The sequence below is a fragment of the Parasteatoda tepidariorum genome, chromosome 12 (assembly GCF_982258835.1).
Source record: "Parasteatoda tepidariorum strain Cologne lab strain chromosome 12, Ptep-v5.0, whole genome shotgun sequence".
NCBI classification, from domain to species: Eukaryota; Metazoa; Arthropoda; class Arachnida; order Araneae; family Theridiidae; genus Parasteatoda; species Parasteatoda tepidariorum.
In genome coordinates, this window is record NC_141766.1 from 14,806,814 (window position 1) to 14,832,572 (window position 25,759).

Consider the following 25,759-nt stretch of genomic DNA (forward strand, 5'->3'; position numbering starts at 1 on the left):
TATTCAGGACCTGCGAAAACAGAAAGAGGAACTTCCCTAACTCGCATTCTCCGAGTTTATGCGTGCTAAGTACGGATAGTTACTAATATAAGTTTGCTCGATTTATTTATGATACCGTAGGTTGTGAAAGAGTTGAGCAACATATAGTTTGAGTTGCAACCTTTACTGGTTTGTAATTGGAGGAATATGCTATGCACTGCGCAGTCCCTTTATTTATCCTGACGATTAATGCACCATTTGAAGCATCGACTAATTTTAAATTTCGACTATTAAATTCTTCTATTAATACGCAGAAAAGTTTAAATTGCAATGCAACCGTAAATAAAACATTCAAAATGTTTTATAATCCTCTGATCTAGTTTACGTATCCTTTGCCAGGATAAAAAAGCAAGACTAAACCTGAAAAGCAACCGTTGCGTAGTAATTGGAACGATTGTAGCAAACACACTAGTTTCTTTCATTCATTAAAACGATTTCCTTCATTCATCATTATCAATATATAAAACCTTTGAAGTGTTAATTAATCCTAGAATCTTTCTATTTAAAACCAAAAAATATTTTAAATTGTCATTATAAAAATTGTACATAAAATGATTAAAAACATAATTATCCTGTAGTCCTGTTTAGTAATCCTGTTTTAGAAAAAGAGAGCAACTCATAGTTTGGAAAGCAATTGTCACTGGTTAGTAATCTGAGTAAATGATTACACTGAAAGTATTTCGGTGTAATATCTCTCCGAATTTGATTTTGAACAACTCAAAAAATTGTTTGAAGGAACACGTTTTTCAAGGTAACACCAAATCTAGCTTTCATATTTACTGCTAAAAAAAATCTCAGAAAAATATTTAAAAAATAATTGATTTAATTGTTATTTATTCGATCAAAACAATTAAAAAACCATAGAAATAAATGACATTCAAACTGTTAACTTGTAAGAAAAATCGTTTATTGACTGTTTTCATCTAATACGGTTTGACAACCAGAATTTTATCAATGCCAAATAGATCCACAGTCAACGAGAATTAATCGCCCGTTCTTCGAAAACTGGAAGCTAATCCTTGTGATAAGGATTACGAACTCCTAATTTTATTTTCCATTATCGGATGCCTAACGCAAAAGGACAGTAGCCTAATAATATTACAGTAATAAATGCGTGGTGAGCACCTTATGAAGCCACTTAGTTCCTTGCAGCTGGGTATATGGGCTACTCTGTCAATCTCATGACCGGCTGAGTGGAAGTTAAAATTCCACCCTCGACATCTCAATATTTCTTGCATTCCTTTTACACATGAGAAATTTCCAGTGATCTTACTTGGAAACCCCGGACTATTGGAATACAAAACTATCATTTTCGCATAGATAACTGCACGTAAAACTGCTTAACTCGAAACTCCAGTATTTCCCATCACTCACTATAGATGCCACCATTAGATAAACTAATTAAACCACATTCTATTCACTTGACAAAACACAACTCAATCACAACCTAACACCCATGGGAAATATCTAACAAAAAGCCTAACATAACTTGCAAACGGTTTGAAAACCGTAAAGTTAATTATTGTTCTTAACCGTAAAATGTACGGTTAATCGGACAGATAGACTGTGGCCTGTTATTTTACCGTGATTTTAGAATAAAATTCTAACAGTGTGAAATACTAATTTAGTAGAAAAAAACATTTTTTAGATAAATCTTATGTTTATAATCTAATTTTAATTGATTTTTTTACCCATTTTTAACAACTTTATTTAATAAAAATTTCAAATGTAAAAACATAGTATAATAATGTTTTATAAAATATTAAATAAACTAACCATTATAATAATAATGTACTATAAAACTATATATAAATAAATACACATAAAATGCAGCACACTATGGTAATTCATTACTAATCGTAAGAAATGAAACTTAAGCTTAACTTTATTTTCTTATTTAATATTTTTTCAATAAATAATAAATAAAAATCATTTATATAATTGATAATCTTTTAATACCACAAACTTGAATTGATTGCTGTATTTAACTATTATTGCATATACCCATAGCTACTGTTGCATTAATTTTATTGCGTGCGCTTATAACTATTATTGCATAATTCTTTAAAAATTCTGTTCAAGATTTTTATATGCGCAATTTCTTATGATATTAATAACGCCTCGTATCAAAAATTATTTCATTAACGTTGATTGCTTAGAATCAATTGCCAATACTCTCTTTACCACAAGATGTAAAAAAAAAAAAAAAAGGTGAAAAGAAGTAAAAATTTAAGGATGCAATAATGTTTGGTTGAATAACAGGAAGTGACCCCTTAACAAGTACTAGAATAAAGTTTTTTTTTTAAAAGTGTCAAAATAGCATTGAATAATAAGTAAAAATTGCATGACTTAAAACAAAGCTATTTAAAAATTCTGTTCATGATTTTTAAATGCGCAATCGTTTAAAGTATGAATAACGCGTCTTGATAAAAATTATTCCATTAACGTTCATTGCTCAGAATTGATTGCCAACGCTCCTTTATAATTTTTTCTACAATGATGATTTTTTTGTTATAAAAAAAGAATAAAAATTGAAGGCAAGATTCTTGAGAAAAGCTTTTACCACTTCAGGTGAGGGAGCTATGAAACATTTTTTAATGCAAACTTTTTGAAATGTCTGCATTTAACGAAAAAAAAAAACTTTATCGGATTTAGACATAATTTTCAGATTAATCTCCCACCCCCTTCAGTGTATTTCAATTAACTTTTTCTTAAAGAAAAACATTCTTTCGAATTCGCGCACCACCTCACCTCCACTTATCTTTCGACACTTTTTAAAGCTTTTCCGCTGTTTAATTAAAGCAGCTTTTTTCTCCATGGCAATATTTTTCCTTAAATTCTTCTCTTTCTGAACATTCTTTTTCCTCCCTCCCCCCTTTTTTTTCTTCTTCTGACGCAGTTTCTTTTGTTCCCTCGTCTTTTTCAGGAGAAGCATTTTTGCACACTATGCTTTAAAAATAGTCTCCAATCAGCAGTAAGCGCGAGTTCTAGGGGGAAAAAAAACGCATTTCTTACTATAGACTTAAAAGGAACGATATTCCCCGTCCCTCTAAAAATAAAATAAATAAAAATGACGCGTTTCAAAGTTTATTAAGTCAATGATCAATACATACGGGAGAAAGTATTCGGTATTACACTGTAAGAAATTTTAGAGCGTATTAAACATTGTCTCCATTGTAAGTTGAACCATATATATGACCGCACTTCATTAACAGGATGATACAATAGGGTTCAACATAACTTGATTGAACACTTTATTATGGTTGCTGCAAATGACGGCTTAATGTCGAAGCGATTTTTTTGCTAGTGTACCCCCCAAGATTGAAAATCTTACTTAGAAAACTATTTTAATAATTATACACGTTTAAAAGAACCGGTCGAACAGTTCTCGGAAAACTTGGCAGATTTTGTTATTAATTAACAATTCAAAACGAAAAAAAGTAGACAAAATATCGCATGGATGAATAGTGGGTTGGGGAATTTATCTAGTCAATTGATTTGACATCATTAATTAGTAACCGATTGTTGTCATTCACTTTAAAATATTACCATTCACTCATCATTCTCGGTAACAACGAAAGATTTTGAAAACCCGATTTTTTTGTGAGTGTAATGCATGCTTAAAAATCAAACTTAGAAAAATATTTTAATAACTATACTCGTTCAAAAGAACCGGTCGAGCCGTTCTCGGAAAACTCGGCAGATTTTGTTATTAATTAACAATTCAGAACGAAAAAAAGTAGACAAAATATCGTATGGATGAATAGTGGGTTGGGGAATTTATCTAGTCAATTGATTTGACATCATTAATTAGTAACCGATTGTTGTCATTCACTTTAAAATATTACCATTCACTCATCATTCTCGGTAACAACGAAAGATTGTGAAAACCCGATTTTTTTGCGAGTGTAATGCATGCTTAAAAATCAAACTTAGAAAAATATTTTAATAACTATACTCGTTCAAAAGAACCGGTCGAGCCGTTCTCGGAAAACTCGGCAGATTTTGTTATTAATTAACAATTCAGAACGAAAAAAAGTAGACAAAATATCGTATGGATGAATAGTGGGTTGGGGAATTTATCTAGTCAATTGATTTGACATCATTAATTAGTAACCGATTGTTGTCATTCACTTTAAAATATTACCATTCACTCATCATTCTCGGTAACAACGAAAGATTTTGAAAACCCGATTTTTTTGCGAGTGTAATGCATGCTTAAAAATCAAACTTAGAAAAATATTTTAATAACTATACTCGTTCAAAAGAACCGGTCGAGCCGTTCTCGGAAAACTCGGCAGATTTTGTTATTAATTAACAATTCAGAACGAAAAAAAGTGGACAAAATATCGTGTGGATGAATAGTGGGTTCGGGGAATTAGTCTGGTCAATTAATTTGATATTAATTTGTAACCGATTGTTGTCATTCACTTTAAAATATTATCATTCACTTATCATTCTCGGTAACAACGTAAGATTTTCAAAACCTGATACATTTTAAAATTATTAAATAAAAAACAACTTTTGCTCACGGTTGCTTTTATTCTTTAATAGATAGAGAAGATGACAACACAAGAGGAAATAAACAACGGGAAAACTTAGAACTCAACTGAAATAAATAAACTAAAAGCTATGAAGATATGCTAAAAAAATGCATATAAATATTTTTCAAAGATAATCCACCGGCAAAACACAAAGAAAATATTTTTTTCAAATTCAGTTTATTCCAAAAGCTTTAAACTTATAAGAATTAAGTATTAATCATTCATGTATTTAAAGAAGTAGGAAAAAATAATTAAAACAGGAAAGCATTACTTTTGATTGCGAGGTATTATTAGAAATTGGAATTAACCTTGTATTTGTGGTGGTAGAATCATTTTTCTCAAAAATTCGCATTTTCGCTGCATTTTTGCTTATAACTTGACAAGTTTCCAATTAACACATTCATTATTTAGAGAACATTTTGCAAATTATAATAAAAAATCAGGCCTAATGGATTGCGAAATATGACTGAATAATAGCCTAAAAATAGGGCACGGGAGTCGCATTCTCCTTCCGCGGAGTTGCAAATTCTTAGAAATATTAGTAAGAAATTCTATATAAAATAACATTTGTTAAAGTAGTTATTTTTATACATATTTGTAGAGAATGATTTAATAAAAAACCTAGCTAGTAAAAAGAATCGAAAATTAGGTGCATTGTGACGAAAACGTTTGACGGCTTCGCTAGAGGGGTTGCAAATTATGCGGAATTAGTGATGCAAAAAATCCCATAGCTTTTGAAAGCCGGGAAAAAACTGGAGTTTCACGGATTATAAACGGACTTTTGAGGAATATTAGGAATTTAAAAGGCTATCAAAACTTGCCTAGTTTCGATACAAATGGAGAGGTTAATGCATTAATTATAACACCTACAATATAAAAAAGTTGCATTTGTATTTGAGCATCTTTATTTAATTCAATTTAATTACACCTGTTTTTCAATGTTTTTTTCTTAAAACAGCAATTGAAAAATCGTGCCATACATTATTAAAAGTCAATTTTAAATTTATTGTTATAAATTTTTATTAATTTATTAACAAACTATTGAATATAATAGTTGAAATTAAAAAAAAATTTTAAAAATATCACCTAAAAAATGCATATTATGAAAAGTAAAAAGGAAAATTTCATGTTTTTTTAAATTCCTTATGCAAGATATTAAAACAATGACATAAAGCAGAATGTTCTTTTGCTAAAATATACTATCAAAGATTAAGCAAGAAGTTAAAATGTCTATAAAAAGTTAATCAACTTATGAATCATGATGCTCCTTTTCAAAAGGTTTCTGCTACTTCCACTGAAAATACGAATGTATCGTTTTGAATGGTAATTTAAACTCTTTAAAAACCAGCAATTTTAAAAGTTTCCTTCTCTAAAAACTCGATTAATTTCCGGAAATAAACCGATTTTTTCTCCCACTTATTGCATCTCTATGCGTAATATACAAGAGTTATAAACGAAAATCATTCTGCATCGCTTTATTTTTACTGCATTTAAACGTATGTTACATTTGGACTACCCATACAAAGTTGCTGGGGACGGACAACAGACGCATACACAGTAAAAAAATTCCGGATCAAATTCGGATTGACATCCTGAGTGCAGCATTCGTAAGATCTATACCAAAAAATTCATTTTTACCATCATTTCCACAGTGATATTCATTTAATTACAATGATTCAGTGATTTTCAAGTAAATATTACTAAAACAATTACGGTATATAAATTTTTTCTTGCGTAAAATTTTACTATAGATTTTACGTAAAAAAGTACCGGTACACAGGGTTCTAGTACTACTTTACAGTGTTACTGGCATTCCATCGACTTAGCATGGAATAGTGTACACATATCAAATGTATCTCAAACTATTCTGCAACTAAAACCAAAACTTTGAGCATATTCTGTCGTAATATGGATTATATTGTAATATGCATGGAAATACAAAATAAATAAATAAATGAAATAATGTAGAGTGATTTTAATTTTTTGTTCTTCTATAGTACCTACATATTTCTGCCCCTTCTAGTGGCTCCGGATAGCGCCTGAGAAAGTTTTATTAGATTTTTGATTATTTTAGTATACCTGCTTTTCCTTTACATTTTGGATAGTTTTTTTTAATCACCCTATATATTTATATTGAAATAGTAAAATTCGTTTTATTTTATAATAAAATTTATTTCTTATGAAATGAAGGTGTACATAAATTTTATGAGAAATACAAAAAAATCCTCATGTAACTGTTGCTAATAAAAAAAAATACTTTCTTTTTTTTGAAGTGACAAAAACATTTCGGTACCAACCAGCAGTTTTTCTAAATTGCAAACAAACGAATCTTTTTGTTTATAATGATCTTAACTGAAAAATAAGGAACAGAAAAATTGGTTTTTCATAGATAACAGCAGAAACGAGGTTCCGTAAAAAGGTAACGAATTCAGATGAACTGCGTTATTTTTGAAGGTAACAAGGACAATGGTTGAAAATAAAATTTGAAAAATTGACTAATTATCCTATAGATTAATCACGTCAAATTTGGAAGAAAAATTACTTATAGACACCTGCAGGCATATTACATAGTTAAATCGATAAATAGGTATGTTCTGGTTGTTGGATTTGATCCATGTTCATATCATCTCCCCAAAGTCATTTCTTAATGATATTTTTGATCTTTTTACAGTTTAATATAAATATATATATATATATATATATATATATATATATATATATATATATATATATATATATATATATATATATATATGTATATATCAGGAATCTTAATCAGGACATACTATTCAGTATTATTGTTTTGACGCGGCTGAAACCAGTTTTTACTTGTTTATGCTCATGTATCAATTAGTTAACATTGTAGTTTTTTAGCAATACGTTTAGTTTTTTAACAATACGTTTAAAAAATAATATATTAATGAAAATATGAAGTATATAAAAAATCTCCTAAATAAAAACCCATTACATGTGTGCTTAAATATAAAAGTATTGCATATAAACTCGCGCAAAACATGTAATTATTAAAACACTGCAGTGCGTCGAATAATTTGGTCCAATTATCATAATATACTAATATAATACCTGATATAATAAATAATCTATATTTATCTAACATATCGCCTAATTTATCCTATCGTCGGATTTATATTATTTATCGTCTAATTTAACCAATTGATACCCGAGCGTTAACAAGTGCTAACCGGTTTCAGTCCTGTCAAAACAATAAAGCTGCATATTATATACTGATAATTAAGATTTTACATAGAATCTTATAGTGCGTCCAATAATGTGTCCAGGTACTGTATATATATATACTCAAATACATATGCATATAATCTTCTTTAATCGTGAATGTTTCAAGTATCCTATTTCACAACCCTTATTGAATAAAAAATGCCCAAATCTTCATTAAAGCAATTGTGATGCTTTTTATTTTGTTTTCGTGTGAAATCTTTGTATGATACCAATTAATGTATTCTAAAGATGTTTTGATAAAAATCTTTAAAGTGATCACGCCAAATTAATGAAAAATATGTACTTCTTCAAAGTGTGTATTTCTAATTTTCGGAAATGTTCCTTCAAAGTGGTTTGATACAAGAGCGAGAAATGACCCCTTCTTCGTGAATGCTGCAAAGATCCTAATTTATTATTCAACCCTCATTAAATAACGATGCACGTAGAAGATTTAAGGTAAATTTTCGAATACAACTAAAAAGACTGAGACTTGCAAATCAAGAACCAGAACAAGTTTAGTTAAAGGCAGATGAGAGAAACTAACCTGCGTTACGTAAACGAAAAAAGAAGAAGAGAAATCCTTCTCAGTAGGGGAGGATGAAATCAGTTTTAAAGAAAGATATATCCACAATCAGTCAATTTATTGGACATAATAAGTAAGACACAATGTTGAAATTATCCTCGATGACACGATACTTAAGTTCATGTTTATTATTCAGATTGCAGCGAATTTATTCGGTATTATGGTTCAATGGTTAAACCAATTTTTTTGAGTCAACGGACAATTTAAGAAAATAATTACATAAAAGAACTATATATTGATTTTTTACTGCACTCTCCCATGTTAATTTAATTTGTTTTTGATGCATTTTATTGTTATGCTTTAATTTAAGATAACAGAAGTAATTAATTTCTTTTGCGCAGTCTGTAGCAAGGTTGTTGTGATTGCGCATTTGAGTAAATGAAGTTGTTGTTGATCCCAAGCGGGATTAATAATAATTGCTCTTCAATGACATCTCATTAAGTTTTTTGGAAACAAGTATTGTATTATTAAGAGTAAATATATACACTGTAAGAAAAAAAAACTTGGTAAATCTTCAACCGGTATTTGGTGCAAAGTTTCTCATTATTCCAAAGTTTGGTTAAAGGAAATATTTTATTTTAGGTACGCCACATAAATTGTGAAGTATGATCGAAAAATACTTCCATGATGCAACTGACTGCACCAAAATTTGGTAAAAGAAGCAAAACTTTATCAGTGACTGTAAACTGAATGATATTTGCATACGACGATTTCGTTTATTTTGCTTTTTTGATTTGTTTGGAGGTATAAATATGTTAGAGGTATGTCATAAAATAACCTACTAAACTGTACTACTGTCATAAATAACTTATATACAGTTCGTAATAGGGGAAGCTTCCCTAATGGCGTATGACGATATTTCCTGGGATTGATTCCGATGCGATTTTAATCCTGATGATATGCTCTAACTCCCTTGGTAGTTTGCTGCAATTTTTTTGCAACCCCCTATTGTATATTGGATTTTTAAACTTTTACATTTTGGCAAAAAGTGGACTGAAAATGCCATTAAAAAAACTGTAGTAATTAATTGCATATTTGAAACCAGTGACAGGAAAATATTTAAGGTATGTTGAACGATCTCATGCAACAGAAAATGAAAGGAAAAAAAATTACTCCCCAGGGTAATTTACTAAAAATTATATTACTCTATGTTTAATGTAAATCAAACTTACGCTGAGTCATTTTTAGAAGATACTATAATTCAGTTAAAACATTTTACTTAATCATATAAGCTTAAGAATACTTAATCGATACTTTGTGCTAAAATAATAAAATAATAATTTACTAAAATATTGCTCTTTTAATAATATTCAAGTTATTCAAACTTAAATTGAGCTATTTTAAAGGATAATTTTATACAGTTCACTTATTTGTAAAAATAAACTGAAAATTTAATCTAGACTTCATGCCGGTAAATAAAAACTCAAATGTAATGAATTTTAATGCTTCACTAAATAAAATTCACTAAAAATTATATGATTCTACAACAAATGTGAATCAAATATTAGCTTTTTAAAAAGATACTTTTAAAATATTTCACTTTTATTCAAAATAAAGTTTGATATTCTCTAAGGTGAAAACAACTGAATAAAATCTTTTAGGAGGGAAAAAAAAGTACTTTTCGCTGTCACCCCCCAAGGACCTTTTGAAAAAATTTGTCGACAGAAGAAATCCATCGGGGTTTTTTATCATGGTGATGAAACAGAGTTAATTCTTATTTATAGCTTCGACAAACGCTTTAACTGTGAATTACGAGGTCGACATGTCTGGCTGCAGTTGTGCAATAAAATACCTCATCGGCATCATCTTAATTACTCTTTTCTCAATTAATTACACACATTTAATTTCTTTTATTTATTTACATGACAAAAGTATAAATTTAAAAAAAAAAAGACTCCAGTTACGAAAACTTCATAGTCTTGAATTTTAGGTTAAATCTTTGATTTTTGCTTCCACGTTTTTTTTTTTTTTTTTTTTTTTTTTTTTTTTTTTTAACTTTTTCCCCTTGTCTTTTTCTTCTACCGGATTAAATTAAGGTAAAAAGTAATGGCACCCTGAGTGCAATATCAGTAAAATCCATTTTTAATTCGAAATTTTATACCACAATTTTTAAAGTAATATTTATTTAATTACAATGATTCAGTGATTTTACAATAAATAATACTGTAACAATTATAGTTTTAGAGATTTTTAATTCCATACAATTATATGGTAAAATTGGATTTTACGGTAAATAGTATCGGCAGTCAGAGTGCCAGGGATTTTTTCCGTAATTTGGTCCGAATTTGTTTTGCTTTGCCAGATACCATTAGTTGTTTTTTTTTATAAAAATATTCCAAATACTTTTATTTCTTAGCATGGAAACATAATTAAAAAGTATGAGGTCTTTTTTATCACAGTGTTCGGCGTTTAATGTGATCCCATCTGTACTTACAGGTTTTGATTTCAATAAATGGCGGATTCTACTAAATAAATAACTACATTGAGAAAAAAAGCATGGACAAAACTACCAGAATATGGTAAAATTTATCGTGTTCTATTGGAACATCAAAAAGCTCTGTAATTTTCACCGAAGAGAGCTTTGGAAATCATTGTGGTAAAATTAAGAATGAAATAGGGTTTAATAATATGTGATAAAATTTCGTAATTTTATCATAATACCTTAGAAAGTGGCATAAACATCATTTATTCGGTTAAACCTAATTACCAGTTTTGTATTTTCCCCTAAATGTAATAGCTATAATTCTGAAAACCAGAATTTTGAGTAAACTGATACCATATGAGTGAAAAAAATGATCAAATGAATGGTTTAAATACCGTATATTTTAGTTTTATTAACCAGTTAAAAGTTTTTTTTTCTTTAAAAAAAATGAATGAAAAATAAAATAAAAAAACAATTTTAATAAAAACGTCGCTGCTATACAGTTCGGTAATTTTAATCGAATTTTCTTCTCCATGCAATTTGCATTAGAAATGAGATTGTATATTCTCTGTTTTTAACGGCATTACGCATTTAATTATAAAATAATAAGTTAAATTTAAGTAAATTTATTAAGTTTACCATTCCGTTAAAAATATAAGCTATTAGTGTAATATAAATAAGGTTACATCAATTAAATTAAATTCATTTCATCTATGTTAATAAAAGTGAAATGAAACCTTTACAAAGACAAAAGTTAGAAGAAAATATCCTGAACACATCTTCGAAAAAGATCAGAAAATTTCTTAGAAAATCCTGGCTCTCCAATTCAATGACACGATTTTACTTTCAATAAATTTTTAAGAGTGTGTCATAACCAAAGAAATGTTATGATATATAAAGGTTTCCTAACGCAACAAAAACATTCTATAAACCTTCCTCAGCTTTTTAACACCAAATGATGAAATGAGAAGCAAAAGTGGTCGAACCAATAGGAACGAACAAGATAATAAAAAAAAGAAAACAAGAAACAGGTATGCAGTAATCCCAGGGTGCAACAGATTAAATTATAATGGACTTTTAAATACCGGAAAACGGTGGGATGGTAGAAAGATTATTAACTAAATTATTAGAATTTTTAAGAAGATGGAATGATTTCTAAAAATCAAGTTAGATAGATAAGCAGTGTTGAATAATTTTAACTGAAGAAAACTCAAACCTTTGATTAGACTTCTTACCATATAGAGTGATGGACGATCGGTTAATGATTTAAGCATATCTTCCGTGTTTTTTAATTCGAAATTTCAGAGTATGTTATTTTGTCCAATGAACGCAAGGACACATTTGCATGAAATTTGATAAATACTTCCGCTATTAAATCAGCAATAGGGTCTTTAAGATTGGTGAAATTTGGTTTATTTACAGGGGAGGGAAAAAACGACTTAAACTCAAATTTATTAATAATTTCAGGAGTTTGATCCCCCCATGAGCTGGTTGCAAAAAGTTTGAGCCGTGATAGCTCAGTGGATAAAGCGTTTGCTTTCCAATGAGGTGAACCGAGTTCGAATCCCAGCGATGATTGGTCGATACGAATTCCGTACCCGGCTTGCACCGACCAGAGTGCTGACAAAAATATCATCAGTGGTAGGCGGATTATGGGTTAGAGTACCCTTACCATAGGGCTAACCCTGGGAGGTTTTCCTCTCCATGTAACGCAAATGCGGGTTAGTTCTATCAAAAAATCCTCCACGAAGGAAAATTTCTCCTAATACTTGATCCAGGAGTTCCCTTGCCTTCTGGATTTTGTTCAAACTTACAAGGTTACCCGTGATCTGTTGATCATTAGTAGTTAGTATAGAGTATATCTATCTATCTATCTATATATATATATATATATATATATATATATATATATATATATATATATATATATATATATGTCTTTTTGTCTTAAAAAACAAAATTCCTGGAATTTGATACCCTGAGTACTGTTGTGTCAGCTGTGATTATATTCTGAGTTAAAAACATCATATATTTGACCATGTGAAATTGTTTCTTTTTATTAACTTTGCACCCCTACTGAAGATGCGACGTCAATATCTCTTCTAATTGATACTGTTTATTTTCTTTGTAATGTTTCTTTGTATTTAGTTCATTTCTAAGCAACGCTGTTTTCTGGATTTCTTATTTAATGTTCTACCTATTTGTTAAAACTCTAATTTGAAAATTTTGAACATGTTTGCTTATGTGATTGAATTGTTGCGCGTACTTCGAACTTTCGGACCCCGGATGCCCCCTTGCCGGGGCGGAGTGGTGTTAAGCTATTTATTAGTAGTCGTAAACCCAAAACATTGGGTCTGCTGTTCAACGACGGTTATAAAATATAAAATTTTAGCAGTTTGGGAACTGGTTTTCGGATAATAATATAAAACAGTTAAATGGTTAAAGTTCGGATTAAAGAGTATGATGGATTGGGATTTTCTATTTGATGGAATCAAAAGTACTGGAAGGAAAACCAAAATCTACAGCTAATATATGGTAAAGGAGATCTTCATTGAGGAGATAAATTCTTGAACAAATTTTAAAAGCACGGTAAGCAAGTTCGCGTTATGCATCTATCTTTTGGTTGGAGGGATGGTAGGAGAGGTAAGGAGGAGGGAGGAAAACCGCAAATGGTTTTCGATTAACAGTAGCGAGAAATTTATCGCAATTACGTGTAATAAGAACGTCTAAAAAAGGTAAATATTTTCTTGTTCAAACGTGAATTATATGCAAGGATCAATAGAACTCATAATATTGAGAAGATAATTAAGGAATATTTTTGGATTCCCTTCTTTGATGAAAATAAACGATGAGAATACAAACCAGTAGTCATATTTTATTTGGTTTAACATAGTATCATATTAAGATTAAATTCAATTAGTTTTTTAACAACCTTGTGATTATAATTTAATACAATCATTGCTTAAACTAATAAATACAGCAAACGAAAATTTTTACTTTATTTTATAACCGTCGTTGCACAGACGACAAATTTTTTGGGTTTACGACTTCTAATGTTCAACTTCATAGCCTTGTAATTTTGAACCCAATCCAAAAGACAAGGGAACTCCTGGATCAAGTATCGGGAGAAATTTGTCCTCAACTTTTTGATGGAATTAACCGGCATTTGCTTCATATGGAAAGGAAAACCAGGAAACCTCCCATGGTTAGCCTGATGGCAAGGGGACTCAAACCAATGATCCGTCTACCACTGAGGATATTTTACGTCAGCACTGTGGTCGGTGCAAGCCGGATACGGAATTCGCATCGACCTGCCATTGCTGGGTTTCGAACCCGGTTCACCTCATTGGAAGGCGAGTATTATTTGACATGCTTAAAAATATAATGCCGATTATTAGAGTCAATATTCATCATCAATTCATTTGAAAAAATTAAATAAAAATGAATAAAAGCATATTAAAGAATTCTTTCCTACTACTACACCTCATTGATTGGTGAGTTTAAACAGGAAGAGTGCTTTTGATCAATTAAAAATATTTAAAAAAAGCAATCTAATTTAATAGTTTGTTTATTTTTCGTATTATAGATCTTAAAATTCTGTTATTGTTGAAAACACGCTAAAGCAATAGGAAATGCAATGATAATAATTCAATATTTTTTCCTGTTTTTCAAAAACTGCTCTAAGTATTTAAGAAAACTTATGTAAGGATTAGTATAAAAACGTGTAGGATTAGTAAAAACCACTCAGATTATGACATGAGCTTGCTGGACAACAAGATACAAGCTAAGACTTTTTCAATTATTTTATTAAAATAATTGGATGAAACTAAAAAAATGATAACAATCTACAATAATTTAATTTAAAATCAATAAATTAAATACAACAGCTTCACAAAGTGTTTCGATGCATGAATGTTAAATAAAAGTATGAACAAAAATCTATTCTATCTATTTTTATGAGTGATTGATTTGAGAAAAATTAATTTTTCTTAATCATCCACAACTTATCAATAAATACATATTATTCCATAAGTTGCAACTCATATCTAGGAAAAAGAACTTGATTTACTAGTGATTTTTCTTCGGCCTAGGATAATGCTGAAGTTTGTTCACCTTAGACTTGATATGAAGCTCTGATTGCATACTACATAATGTGTATTATCTTCCTGTAAAAAATTGCCGTGACAAATGGCTGAAATATATGAATTTTATTCTCTGTTGAGTAATAAACTTTTTAACAATCCAACAAAATGAAAGTCTTTAAGAACAATAAATATTTATAAATCTTTCCATAATTCTGTAACTTCAAAGAATGCAGTGTTGACATTACTTTTCAAATATTAAAAGTAATGCGAACGCTTTTCTCAAAACAGTGGCTTTTTTCCAATTTTGCGCCATTTTCGTAATTAGCATAGAATGTTCTAGTAAGAGATGTGCAAAAATCAACTTAGCAGTTAAGAATAACTGTCATAAACTCTCCGCAGTAATACAAATAGCTAAAAAGAAGCGTTTTTTCTTATGATGACAATCCACGGGTGATTACACTTTCAATGTCAATACATAGACGTTGAAACGTGCTCCTACATCTGGGGTGTGTGTTCCAATGATTCGTGCCTTCAGTTGATCTTGACCTTGTACACAAGGGATTTAATAGAGCCCCATGCAGGGGTGGAGAGATATGGGTGCTCAAATCCCCGATGGTGGCCCAATCCAGTGATCTGGAAATGTCTGTTAAAGGTAAGAACGCGTGATGTGGTCAAAGTATGGGTTAGTCTTGCTTTGTTGAAAGATCACTAGAAAAGCTCGCAAGCTCCCAAGAAAGATCACAAGTTCATGTATACAATAAACAAATAAAATGTTGCGTATATATATAAATAACAATATTTTAATAACCATTTTATAAAAAAAAATGATAAACATATGCAATTTTCATTTAAATGTAATATTTTGTTCACTGTCTTTATGTCTCTAAATATTAATCTCGATATGCGCAATGAAAGCTTGCGAAAAATATGTAAGCATCTGTAAAAAAATATAATATTCTACGAAATTATCGCCTAAGTTATAGGTATAGCAAACCATAAAATAATATTTAACTGCGTAAAATGAAATTGCTTTAAATCATTAAAAATTTGCATACTATGTTAAAAAGTTGCAAAACTCACTGTTTACTCCAATCGTATATATCCTTAATCCCCAATTATAAAGTATGAAATTTGATAAACACATGCTGAACATATAGAAATGTAAGATTCCATGAAAATACTACCTGATTTACTCGTAATATTGTCCACAAAGCCATAATTAACTGCATAAAATACATTAACTACTCTTTATAAAATTTCAGATCAAATTACGACAAAAAGTATTGGCACCCTGAATACAGCACCCGTTAAATCATTTTACCGCAAAATCCATTTTTACCGTAACATTGTTTCCGTATCTGTTTCGGTAACATTTGTTTAGTTACAGTAATTCAGTGATTTTTCAGCAAATATTACTGTTTATAAAAATTGTGGTGTACAGACTTTTTTTGTTCCATAAAATTTTACGGTAAAGAATACTGACACTCAGAGTGCCAATACTTTTTACCATAATTTGGTTAATAATTTTTTATAGGGAAAGGCTTTTAAAAAATTGTAAAAATCGCCGTATTGCTGAACTCTTTTTAATAGTAAATAGCATTAATCCTTAAATACTAAACGAAACTTTTGGAAATATGATAAACTTATATAAGATCCGTAAGAAACGTAATATTCCATAAAAATTTTGCCTAAATTTTATGTAAAGCAACAATCCACAGAATAATATTGAACTGCGATTTATTAATTGGATAATTTAATAAATGAAGTTAAGATTTTGCAGAACTCACTCTCGTTATGTCCGTGAAACTTTTCAAAGTATCATAAACATGTTTAAACCTGTAGTAAATATAATATACCATAAAAATATCAACAAAATATCTTTTAATTGAGCAAAAAAATTAATAAGGGCTAATTGAGCAAAATAGATTAATAAAAAAAAATTATGGAACTCATTGTCTCGATGTCGAACTCTTTCCGTATAACTCCGAATAATTCCGTATAGTTCCGAAACACTGACTTTTATCTTAACATAAAAAAATACCTAGTTATTCAGTATAATGTATTTTGAAAATACATAAACCAAATATTAGAAAATAGCTATAGATAACACTGCAAACCAAATAACATGCATATATTAGATCTATAATTTTGAGAAAAAAAATTATTTTTGTTATGTTTAGGTATGTAGTAAGTTTGATTTTCCTGCATAAAATATCCCATAAAATGTACGAAAAAAAGAAAATGTAATATACACATATTACAGTGAGAATAAATACAGTAACAACAGCTCAAATTTTTATAATACAATATTATAAATAAAAACAATGAATCGTTTTTTATGCTAAGTTTAGTGACAATTGTTTAGGTTCATGTTATAAATTATGACTACTTTTTCGAGATTCCAAATCTGGCTATAACCAGATTAGATTGGCCAATGAGTTTCTTCATTCATTCTGGTTCGACATTTATAATACTTGAAATTAATCGTAAAGGAAATGAGTTTATGCTTAGTAGCCGTTTATATATATTTCTTAAATTATCATACTTTAAGTATTTCTTCAAGGAAAAATATTTATATGCAAATGTCATGTAAAATTAGGCTGTCCCGATAATTTTTAGATATTTTTCTCTTAAACTTTTAATGCACTTTGAGGGGCAAAAAGTTTGTGTATGGAGCAGATTCTCAAGCAGTTTTCTTTTATTATTTTAAAAAAATATCATACTCATAATAAACTTTCAAGAAAAAAACGAAAAAAGTAAAGAAGTATTTCTGTAATGAGTAGAATCAGTCAGCCTCCGATACATAAGCACTTTTGTTTAGATTTTTTAAATTATCTTGCTTAAAATATATTTTGAGGGAGAAAAAAAAGAATTTATGTATTGGGAAGATTTAGAAAAACCCCGATATTCAAGCTTTATTCTATAAAGTCTTCTTAAATTATTGTTCCTTAAATATACTTTCATGAAAAACGTAGAAAAACTTTTGCTTACATTTTTTAATTGTTATCAATAAAATATGCTTACGGCGGAAAACAATAAAATAAGAGTTTATGTATAGAACAGATTGAGATCATTCTCGACATGTAAGCACTTTTATTTATATTTTTCAGTTTTCTTCTATGAAAAATACTTTGAACGGAAAGCGTTAAAAAAAGTGTAGAAGCATTCTTGTTTACATTATTTTACATTTAAAATGCTTTTCACGGAAAATGAAAAAAAAAAGTTAATCTAGCAGATTTGTGTATTTAAGCAATTTTGTTCGTGTTTTTTACTTAACATCGATTAAATGTACGTTCAACAGAAAACGAAAGAAAGGAAAAATAAATTTTTATTGAAGTTTTGTGTAGACCTCGATATTTAAAAACTTTTGTTTATTTAATTATCATTAACTAAATGTTTGCAATAAAAAGCGAAACAAAAATAAAGTTTACTTCGCAGATTTGGGTAATCTCAGTTACTTATACATTTTCATTTTCAATAATTACAATAGTTATGATTTAAATATAATTTCAACATAAAAAAATAAGGAGAATTTAAAAAGATTTAAATTTTGGGTGAGCTCCGATAAGTGCACTTTTTGTTTATTTTTTTTAACTATCATTAAATAAACATACTTTTGACATTTCATGGCAAAACAGGTTTTTATACAATTCCGGTTACCCCCAATATTTAAGCACTTTTGTTGAAATTTTTAAATTATCTAGATTTAAGATTTCAACTGTAGATCAGATGCAGGTAAATGTCTAAATATTTTTGCCCTTTTGTTTATACTACCTACAATTAAATATACTTCTAACAGAAACAATAAAATAAAACCCAAAGTAACCTCGACAAAACTATAAAAAGTGTTTAAAAATATCTGAAAATGTGAAAAATAATGCTACACTATTCAAAGCATTTAAAATCTTTTATTTTTATACGATGAAAAAAAAGTAATAAAGCATTTTTACATTATGATCAATAATTCAATATATTATGGTGGTTAATATTCAAATAATTTATAATCTTTTAGGAACTTTTCCAAAAATAAATCCAAAAAGCAATGTGCTATTAAAAGATATTCATCAAAAGAGTATGTCTAAATTAAGTAAACTGGATCAATTGGCGAAAAAGAAAAAAGAAATAAACTGTACTGTTATATCCGAGTTTTATTCAACTTTACAACACAAAATATATTATGCCTCAATATATATTACGTCTGAAATTTCGTAAATATGTAATACTCAACGAATATAGTGCCTTTTCAAGGAGCAATATATCGATACATCATCAATGTTTATCGCAAATAATCTAAATCAATTAAAAGAGGAGGCAGAAACTGTCATAGCGAACACAATATCTAGCTAAAAAAGTTGCAAACATAGTTGGGCAGCATATTTTTAGTGTGGCGTTAAGCTTGGAAGTTTTACAGCCAATAATTACAAAATAATAGAGGTGGTTCAGCAAACGAGCTGAACCAATGATAGCAATTCTCCCTTAAATTTTACCTACAAAGTAATGCCTATTATTACATTGTAGAAAAGAAATTGTATTAAAGTAAATTATTTAAGTCGTAATAGCAATAGAATAAGACAGCAAAATTTCTAAACTTTTCTAATACTCAAACTTAACTAAAACATTTTTGAAATAAGTTTAAACATTGCAGTAACTGAAAAACAATATTAAGAAAAGCGGGCTTTTAGGCTGTTGTAATAATATTTAATGCTTAGTAAAACATTTCATTTATAATTTCTAAATGAAATACAGCAATCTTGATATGGGTTTGATTTATTAGAGAATAATATTTTATACTGGAAAAATATAATTTTCTGGAAAAACAGTAGAAAGTTTTTAAAATTTTTTCTAATTATCTGTTTTTCTTTATTCTTTGGTTAAAAAATTTACATTAATACACTTGAGTACATTTCATTCCACACAGATAATTTTTAAACTACTCGGCCTTATTTTTTTAAAATAGAATTCGAAAGACAAGTTTTCTATGATGCTTTTGCATAAAGGAGCATAAGGATTTTTACTACGCAAATAAAATAAAAAAAATTTTGCGTCAATAATTATTTTTCTCCATAAATACTTTTTAAATTCGTACCTTTTGCTTGTTTCATTGATGTATGAACACTTAAATTGTACAAGAGATAATTGTTTAATTTTCATAAGACTTTTCTTATGCATCAATAGTTAATTCGTTCAATAAATACTTGTTTAAATTCATGAACAATAATTTTTTTTTAATCTTTTTGAAGCACCAGAAATTAATTTGTTAAATTAATATTTTTATTTCATTATTAATGAATGCTTTGAAAGTTTCCTTGATGCATCAATAATTGATGTATTCAATAAATAAACCCATCATTGATGCATCAATTAGTGTTTTTTAAACTCACCATTGATGCATCAGTAATTAATGTATTCAATAAATATTTGTTAAGATATTTATTAATGTTTCGTTTGCCTCTTTGTTATCAATTCTTTCAATAAATATTTGTTAAATTCATTAATAATCGGTATTTCATTTGCTTCTTTGATGCATCAATGATTAATTTTATCAAATAATCTTTGTTAAATTCACGATATTTATCTCACCGATACAACAGTAAGGAGAAATAAATAAAATAAACTAATAATTCAATAAATATTTAGCAACTGAAACTTTCACAATCGAGATAATAAGTTAAGAAATCGTTCTAAATCAAACGATTGTAGAAATTTTTTTTATTTAAATTGTTTTTCTAGAATTAAATGGTATCAGTAGTATTATTGATTTTAATCCTTGGGTTATAAATTGAATTTTTTCTTATAACTTGATTTATTTATTCAAATCCGTTCTATTAAGAGGAACAAAACTTTTCACGCCTACCGTGTCTCACCCATTTCCCGCCCTTTTGAACCGCCCCTTTCCTCGATAGAAAGGCCCCAACTATATAGATTCGGAAGCCGCTACCTTTCACGGATATTTCCGATAGCGGCCGTGCCGGAACTTCTGACATGCTACTCCCTTGCGCGGTTCATTTGTGGGGCGGTTAGGATACGCTTTCATTTTTATTCTTTAAAGTCGCGATGTATCATAAACTGTAGCGATATTTACATGAATTCGGTCAATCGCAACATTAAATCGGATCCTTATTATAAATATAAAAGTCTGCTGAAAGAAAAATTGTAAATTAATTTGCTCTTGTTTCTTATAGCGAAAAAAAATTTAGCCTTTTGGGTTTGCAGTATCGAAAAAGTACAAATAAGCCTTAAATAAAAATGAGCGTTAAAAGTAAAAAGCGTTTTTTGTATTTAAATAGTTTAAATTTGCACTTTGCTGCTTTTTTCATATTTTAAAAAATAAAACAAGCCCCTGTACAAGGAATTTTAATTCCATCATTAAGTTGTCATTGTTTTTTAAAAAAATTACAATAATTTGATTAACTGCAATAATATTTTAAGCATCCTCAGAGTACGCCATATCACGAGAGAGATCTTTCATAGCAAATTCTCTTTCACTTACATAAATAATTTCAAGTATAGAAAAAATTAGTTTGGGTTATTTTGGAGTTTACTCAAATGCTGAAAAAATATCAAAATACAAACAAAATTATGACAGGATTACTTTGGATTACGCAGAGGGGATTACGCAGTAAGCAATAATTTATTTGCGTTTTGATATTATGAATTTTTTCTCAGCGCTTGCCTGAATTAACTTTTCTCCGAACTTTAAGCTTTAAAATACCAATGGATATAAAGCAGAAATGGTCTTGTAAAGTTTCTCCCGCCGTATAGTGTCCCGTTTTACCAATTTAGAAGGACATTACTGGTTTTGTGATTTTTTTGCTTAATTTGGAAAATTCTAATATGCCTTTTAATATTTCAAAATAAATGTGTGAAAATACCATACGATTGATTATTCCCCCCTTTCTTTGCACTTTTTTAGAAATATTGAATCATAATAACATTTGTATTATTTATACGGTGAAAAGTTGAACTATATAATCGTACTTCGTAAAGTTTATAGCATAGTATAATTTTACACTTTATTTAGGTTGCATCAAGCTATGGTTCAGCGTTGAATCGAGTTTTCTAAGTAGCTATACTAAATAATGTACAATATATGGGAATTTTTCTGTAGTGCCTGTGCTTTCTTAATAAATATTCCAATTAGAATTTACTCATTTCAAAGGAATTTCACTTTTAACATTTTTTTTTTTTATCTTGCAACGTTTCTTTTGCAAAGTACAATAACTTCTAAATAAAACTAATGAAAACATTACAAGAAATAATCTGGCAATCTATACAAATCTATTTTTTACACTTCAGAAAAATTAGTATAAAAAGATAAATTTGGAAAACCTTTCGAGTGCAAAAACTATTTAATGTATAGCATAAATTTTTTATAGAGCTTTCTATTAATCCTTTGAACAACTTATAAATGTTTGAAATTATGAAATGTTTGATCTTATAGATAAATGTTTGAATAAATTTTAAAACAAAAACTTTTTAAGGAAAATTTTATATTTTTCAGTTTTTTTTACGCTTTCATAAATACTAATTTTTAAAATAAAACTATGAAAGGATGCTTATTTTTAATTTTTCTTCCAACGGTTGCTGAGCAGCCAACCCAATTTTGAGTTTACGACTGCCAATCTTTAACTCCGTGGCCTTGTAATTTCGAGCTTACTCCAGAAAACAATAAAATTCCTAACTCAAGTGTAGGGAGAAATTTGCCTTCGAGAAGGACTTTTTGATGGAACTTACTCTCATTTCCGTTACAAGTAAGGAAAAATCACGAAAACCTCCCACTTTTAACCTGACTACAAGGGGACTCTAGCCCACGATCCGCCCACCCCTGAAGATATTTTATGTTAGCACTGTGGAAGGTGCGAGCTGGGTGCGAAATTCGTATCGATCAGCCTTCACTGGGATTCGAACCGGGGTCACCTCATTAGGAGTCAAGCACTTTATCCCCTGAGTCACAATTGCTCGTTTATTTATATAGACTTATATTATTTGTATATAAATTAAGCTTGTTATGCTACTACTAATTCACGCCGCATTTTGCATATAATTAAAATTTCAAATATTGTCTTCATATATATTTTTTTTAATTATGAGAAATACAATTACCATTTTCCAACGTGTTAAATCAATGCTTGCATTTTTATTAGATCAAAATTATTTTCTCAGAAACAGTTTAAATGTTTTAAGTCATTTTTAAAAATACGGAAACATTCAATATTTTTATCAACTCTATTAACACCAATTTTAAATAAATCACATCAATATTTTTAAACAGGTATTTTTTTAATTTAATTTTTATGACAATTAGACTACATCGTAGCTTTAAGAGATATAACAATCTCTCATCCATAAAAAAAGGCTGTTTAAAATGTATACAATAAGGCATGTTAAATATTTTTCCTGCATTGAAATTTCAATTTAATAAAACCTATAAAATTAAGCATATTTTTCAGAATACCTGCATTTATTTTTTTGCAATATAAAAGCACTACACAATGCCAATATTCGTTAAATACAGTTTAAAATATAACAATAGCGGATGCAATTTACAAAATGATATTTCATTGTTTTTGTGTGCTAAATAGGTACTATTCTTTTCAGAAGAAGAAAAAAAATTGGAAATATATTTTGACAAAAAAATTATTTCTTTATATCTTAAAATGAATATATGACCCTAAGAGATAAACAAACTTTCAGGAGTAATAGTATAAATCTAGTAATTTTATCTGATGTCCCTTAATAATCAAATGAAAATATAACTTTGCATCAAGGTATTTGAAATTTTTCCATGTATATATATATTGTATGGATAAAAGAAATTTGGTATTAGTTTCGATAAACAGATTAAGAAAACGTATATTTCAATGTATTTTACATTTTTGATTTAGTTTTTTCTGCAAATAATCGATTATAGTGCAGCCCTAAGAAATTTTATACTAGTTTGGGTAAACAAACGAGTAAATAAAATTTTAGATAAACGCAATTTCATTCTACTACAAGCTTTTTATTGTTGAATTCTGCGTATAATTTAGATTATAGAATATTTGCTACCTTAATTTTTTTTTTTTTTCGTGAGCTTAGAAAAACGAACGAGTAACGGTTTACCAGAAACTCTTGTTTTCAAAATTATAGTTCTTATTTCCACACATTCAGTAAACATAAAAAACTGAAAAGTAAATTTAACCAAATAAATGGTTTTTGTACTAGGCATGTTTTTATACGTTTGCTATTAAATTTTATTCGTTGTCAGTCAAAATAGTTTTTCTTGCCAAAATGAGTGAACTTAAAAAATAGTTTCTGTTTTCAAAGGTTAAAAGAAAAAAGAGAAAAAAAAAACGGTTGAAGGAATATTTTTTTTTAAATTAATTACTTGGGTTTTTTTTTATTATATTGATTTATACGGTAAAATATGGAATGAATAATTTGAGAAATGGTTTAAAATTTACGAAAGAATAATTAGAATGGTTTCTCTGAGGTGAGGTAATTGGCTTTATCGCGGTAAAATTACCTAATTGTAACACATTTACTATCAAACAACATGGTAATAAAATTATACTTCATTGCTAATTGTTTACAAAAATTACCAAAGTGCTTTGATGAAAATTACCGTGCTTTTTGGTGTTCCCCTAGAACCAGATACACTACTATTTTACCTTATTTTGGCAGCTTTGACCATACTTTTTTCTCAGTGAAGAAAATGTTATGATGCAAACGTTATTTCATTGTATTTTAGATTTTTGGTTACAACAAACAACAAGTACTAGGAAACTACAAGCAAAGTACTAGGAAAAAAACGTAATTTCATTTTATTTCAGAATTTTTATTCTTTCCGGATGTAATTTAGGTTTTAGGGTGTATGTTACCCTAATTTTTTTTCATGGGTTTAGATAAACAAATGAATAAGCAAAATGTTATGAGGCAAATGTAATTTCAATGTAATTCACATTTTTCATTTATTTATCTTTTACATATGCTATGTTATAGACATTTGAATGTAATAAAAATATGTCAAAAGTAACGTTGAAAATAATTTAACAATAAATGTTTATTACATAATAAATAACAACAATTCCATTGAACTTAGAACTTATATGTATGAATTATATGAATTATAAGATAAATAAATGTCTTAAAAATATTTTCTGCATCGAGCGAAATATTAATTTAATTGTTTATAAATACGCCAAATAAATTTTACTATATATATATATATATATATATATATATATATATATATATATATATATATATATATATATATATATATATATATATATATATATATATATATATATATATATATCGTTCATGACGTATATTTCATTAGTTTTTAACACCCACGTTAATAACTTGGCTGCATTTTTTTTAATATAAATATAAATAAATATGAATTTAGAATAGTGTACAGTTCTAAACATAATACAATTTACAATAAGAAATTAGTTATAATATCATTGATTTATAAGAACAAAATTAATTTATAAATATTATTTTAAACGAATTCAGAACAGCATTTTTAAAAAAAATGTTTCTAAATCTATACATATTATCTAGCAATTCGTGTAAGGATTTTCACATTAAGAAATCGTCGTTATTTTATTAGAAGCTCGTGCATTCACAGTACGTGAAAAAAAAATTTAATCAAATTTCACTTATAAACGTGTAGAACTTACAAAACTCTAATAATTCATTTAGTCATGCTCATAACAATAAAGCATCACTTTGATGTTAATCACGTGTCGTGAATTATTTTTAGAAGAAACTTCATTAATCTATACTTAAAATTAATAATACTCTAATAATTTGTGAGGCATATTTACATTAATTAACCATCGCTTTCATATTATAGAAT

The 25,759-nt window shown here is 28.3% G+C and overlaps 1 protein-coding gene across 4 annotated transcripts in view; it reads right to left on the minus strand.

The window, feature by feature from the left end:
• Positions 1-25,759, minus strand: part of LOC107457564 (homeobox protein OTX2) — a 153,771-nt gene that overhangs the window by 59,465 nt on the left and 68,547 nt on the right. The gene's annotated exons all lie outside the window — the stretch shown is intronic.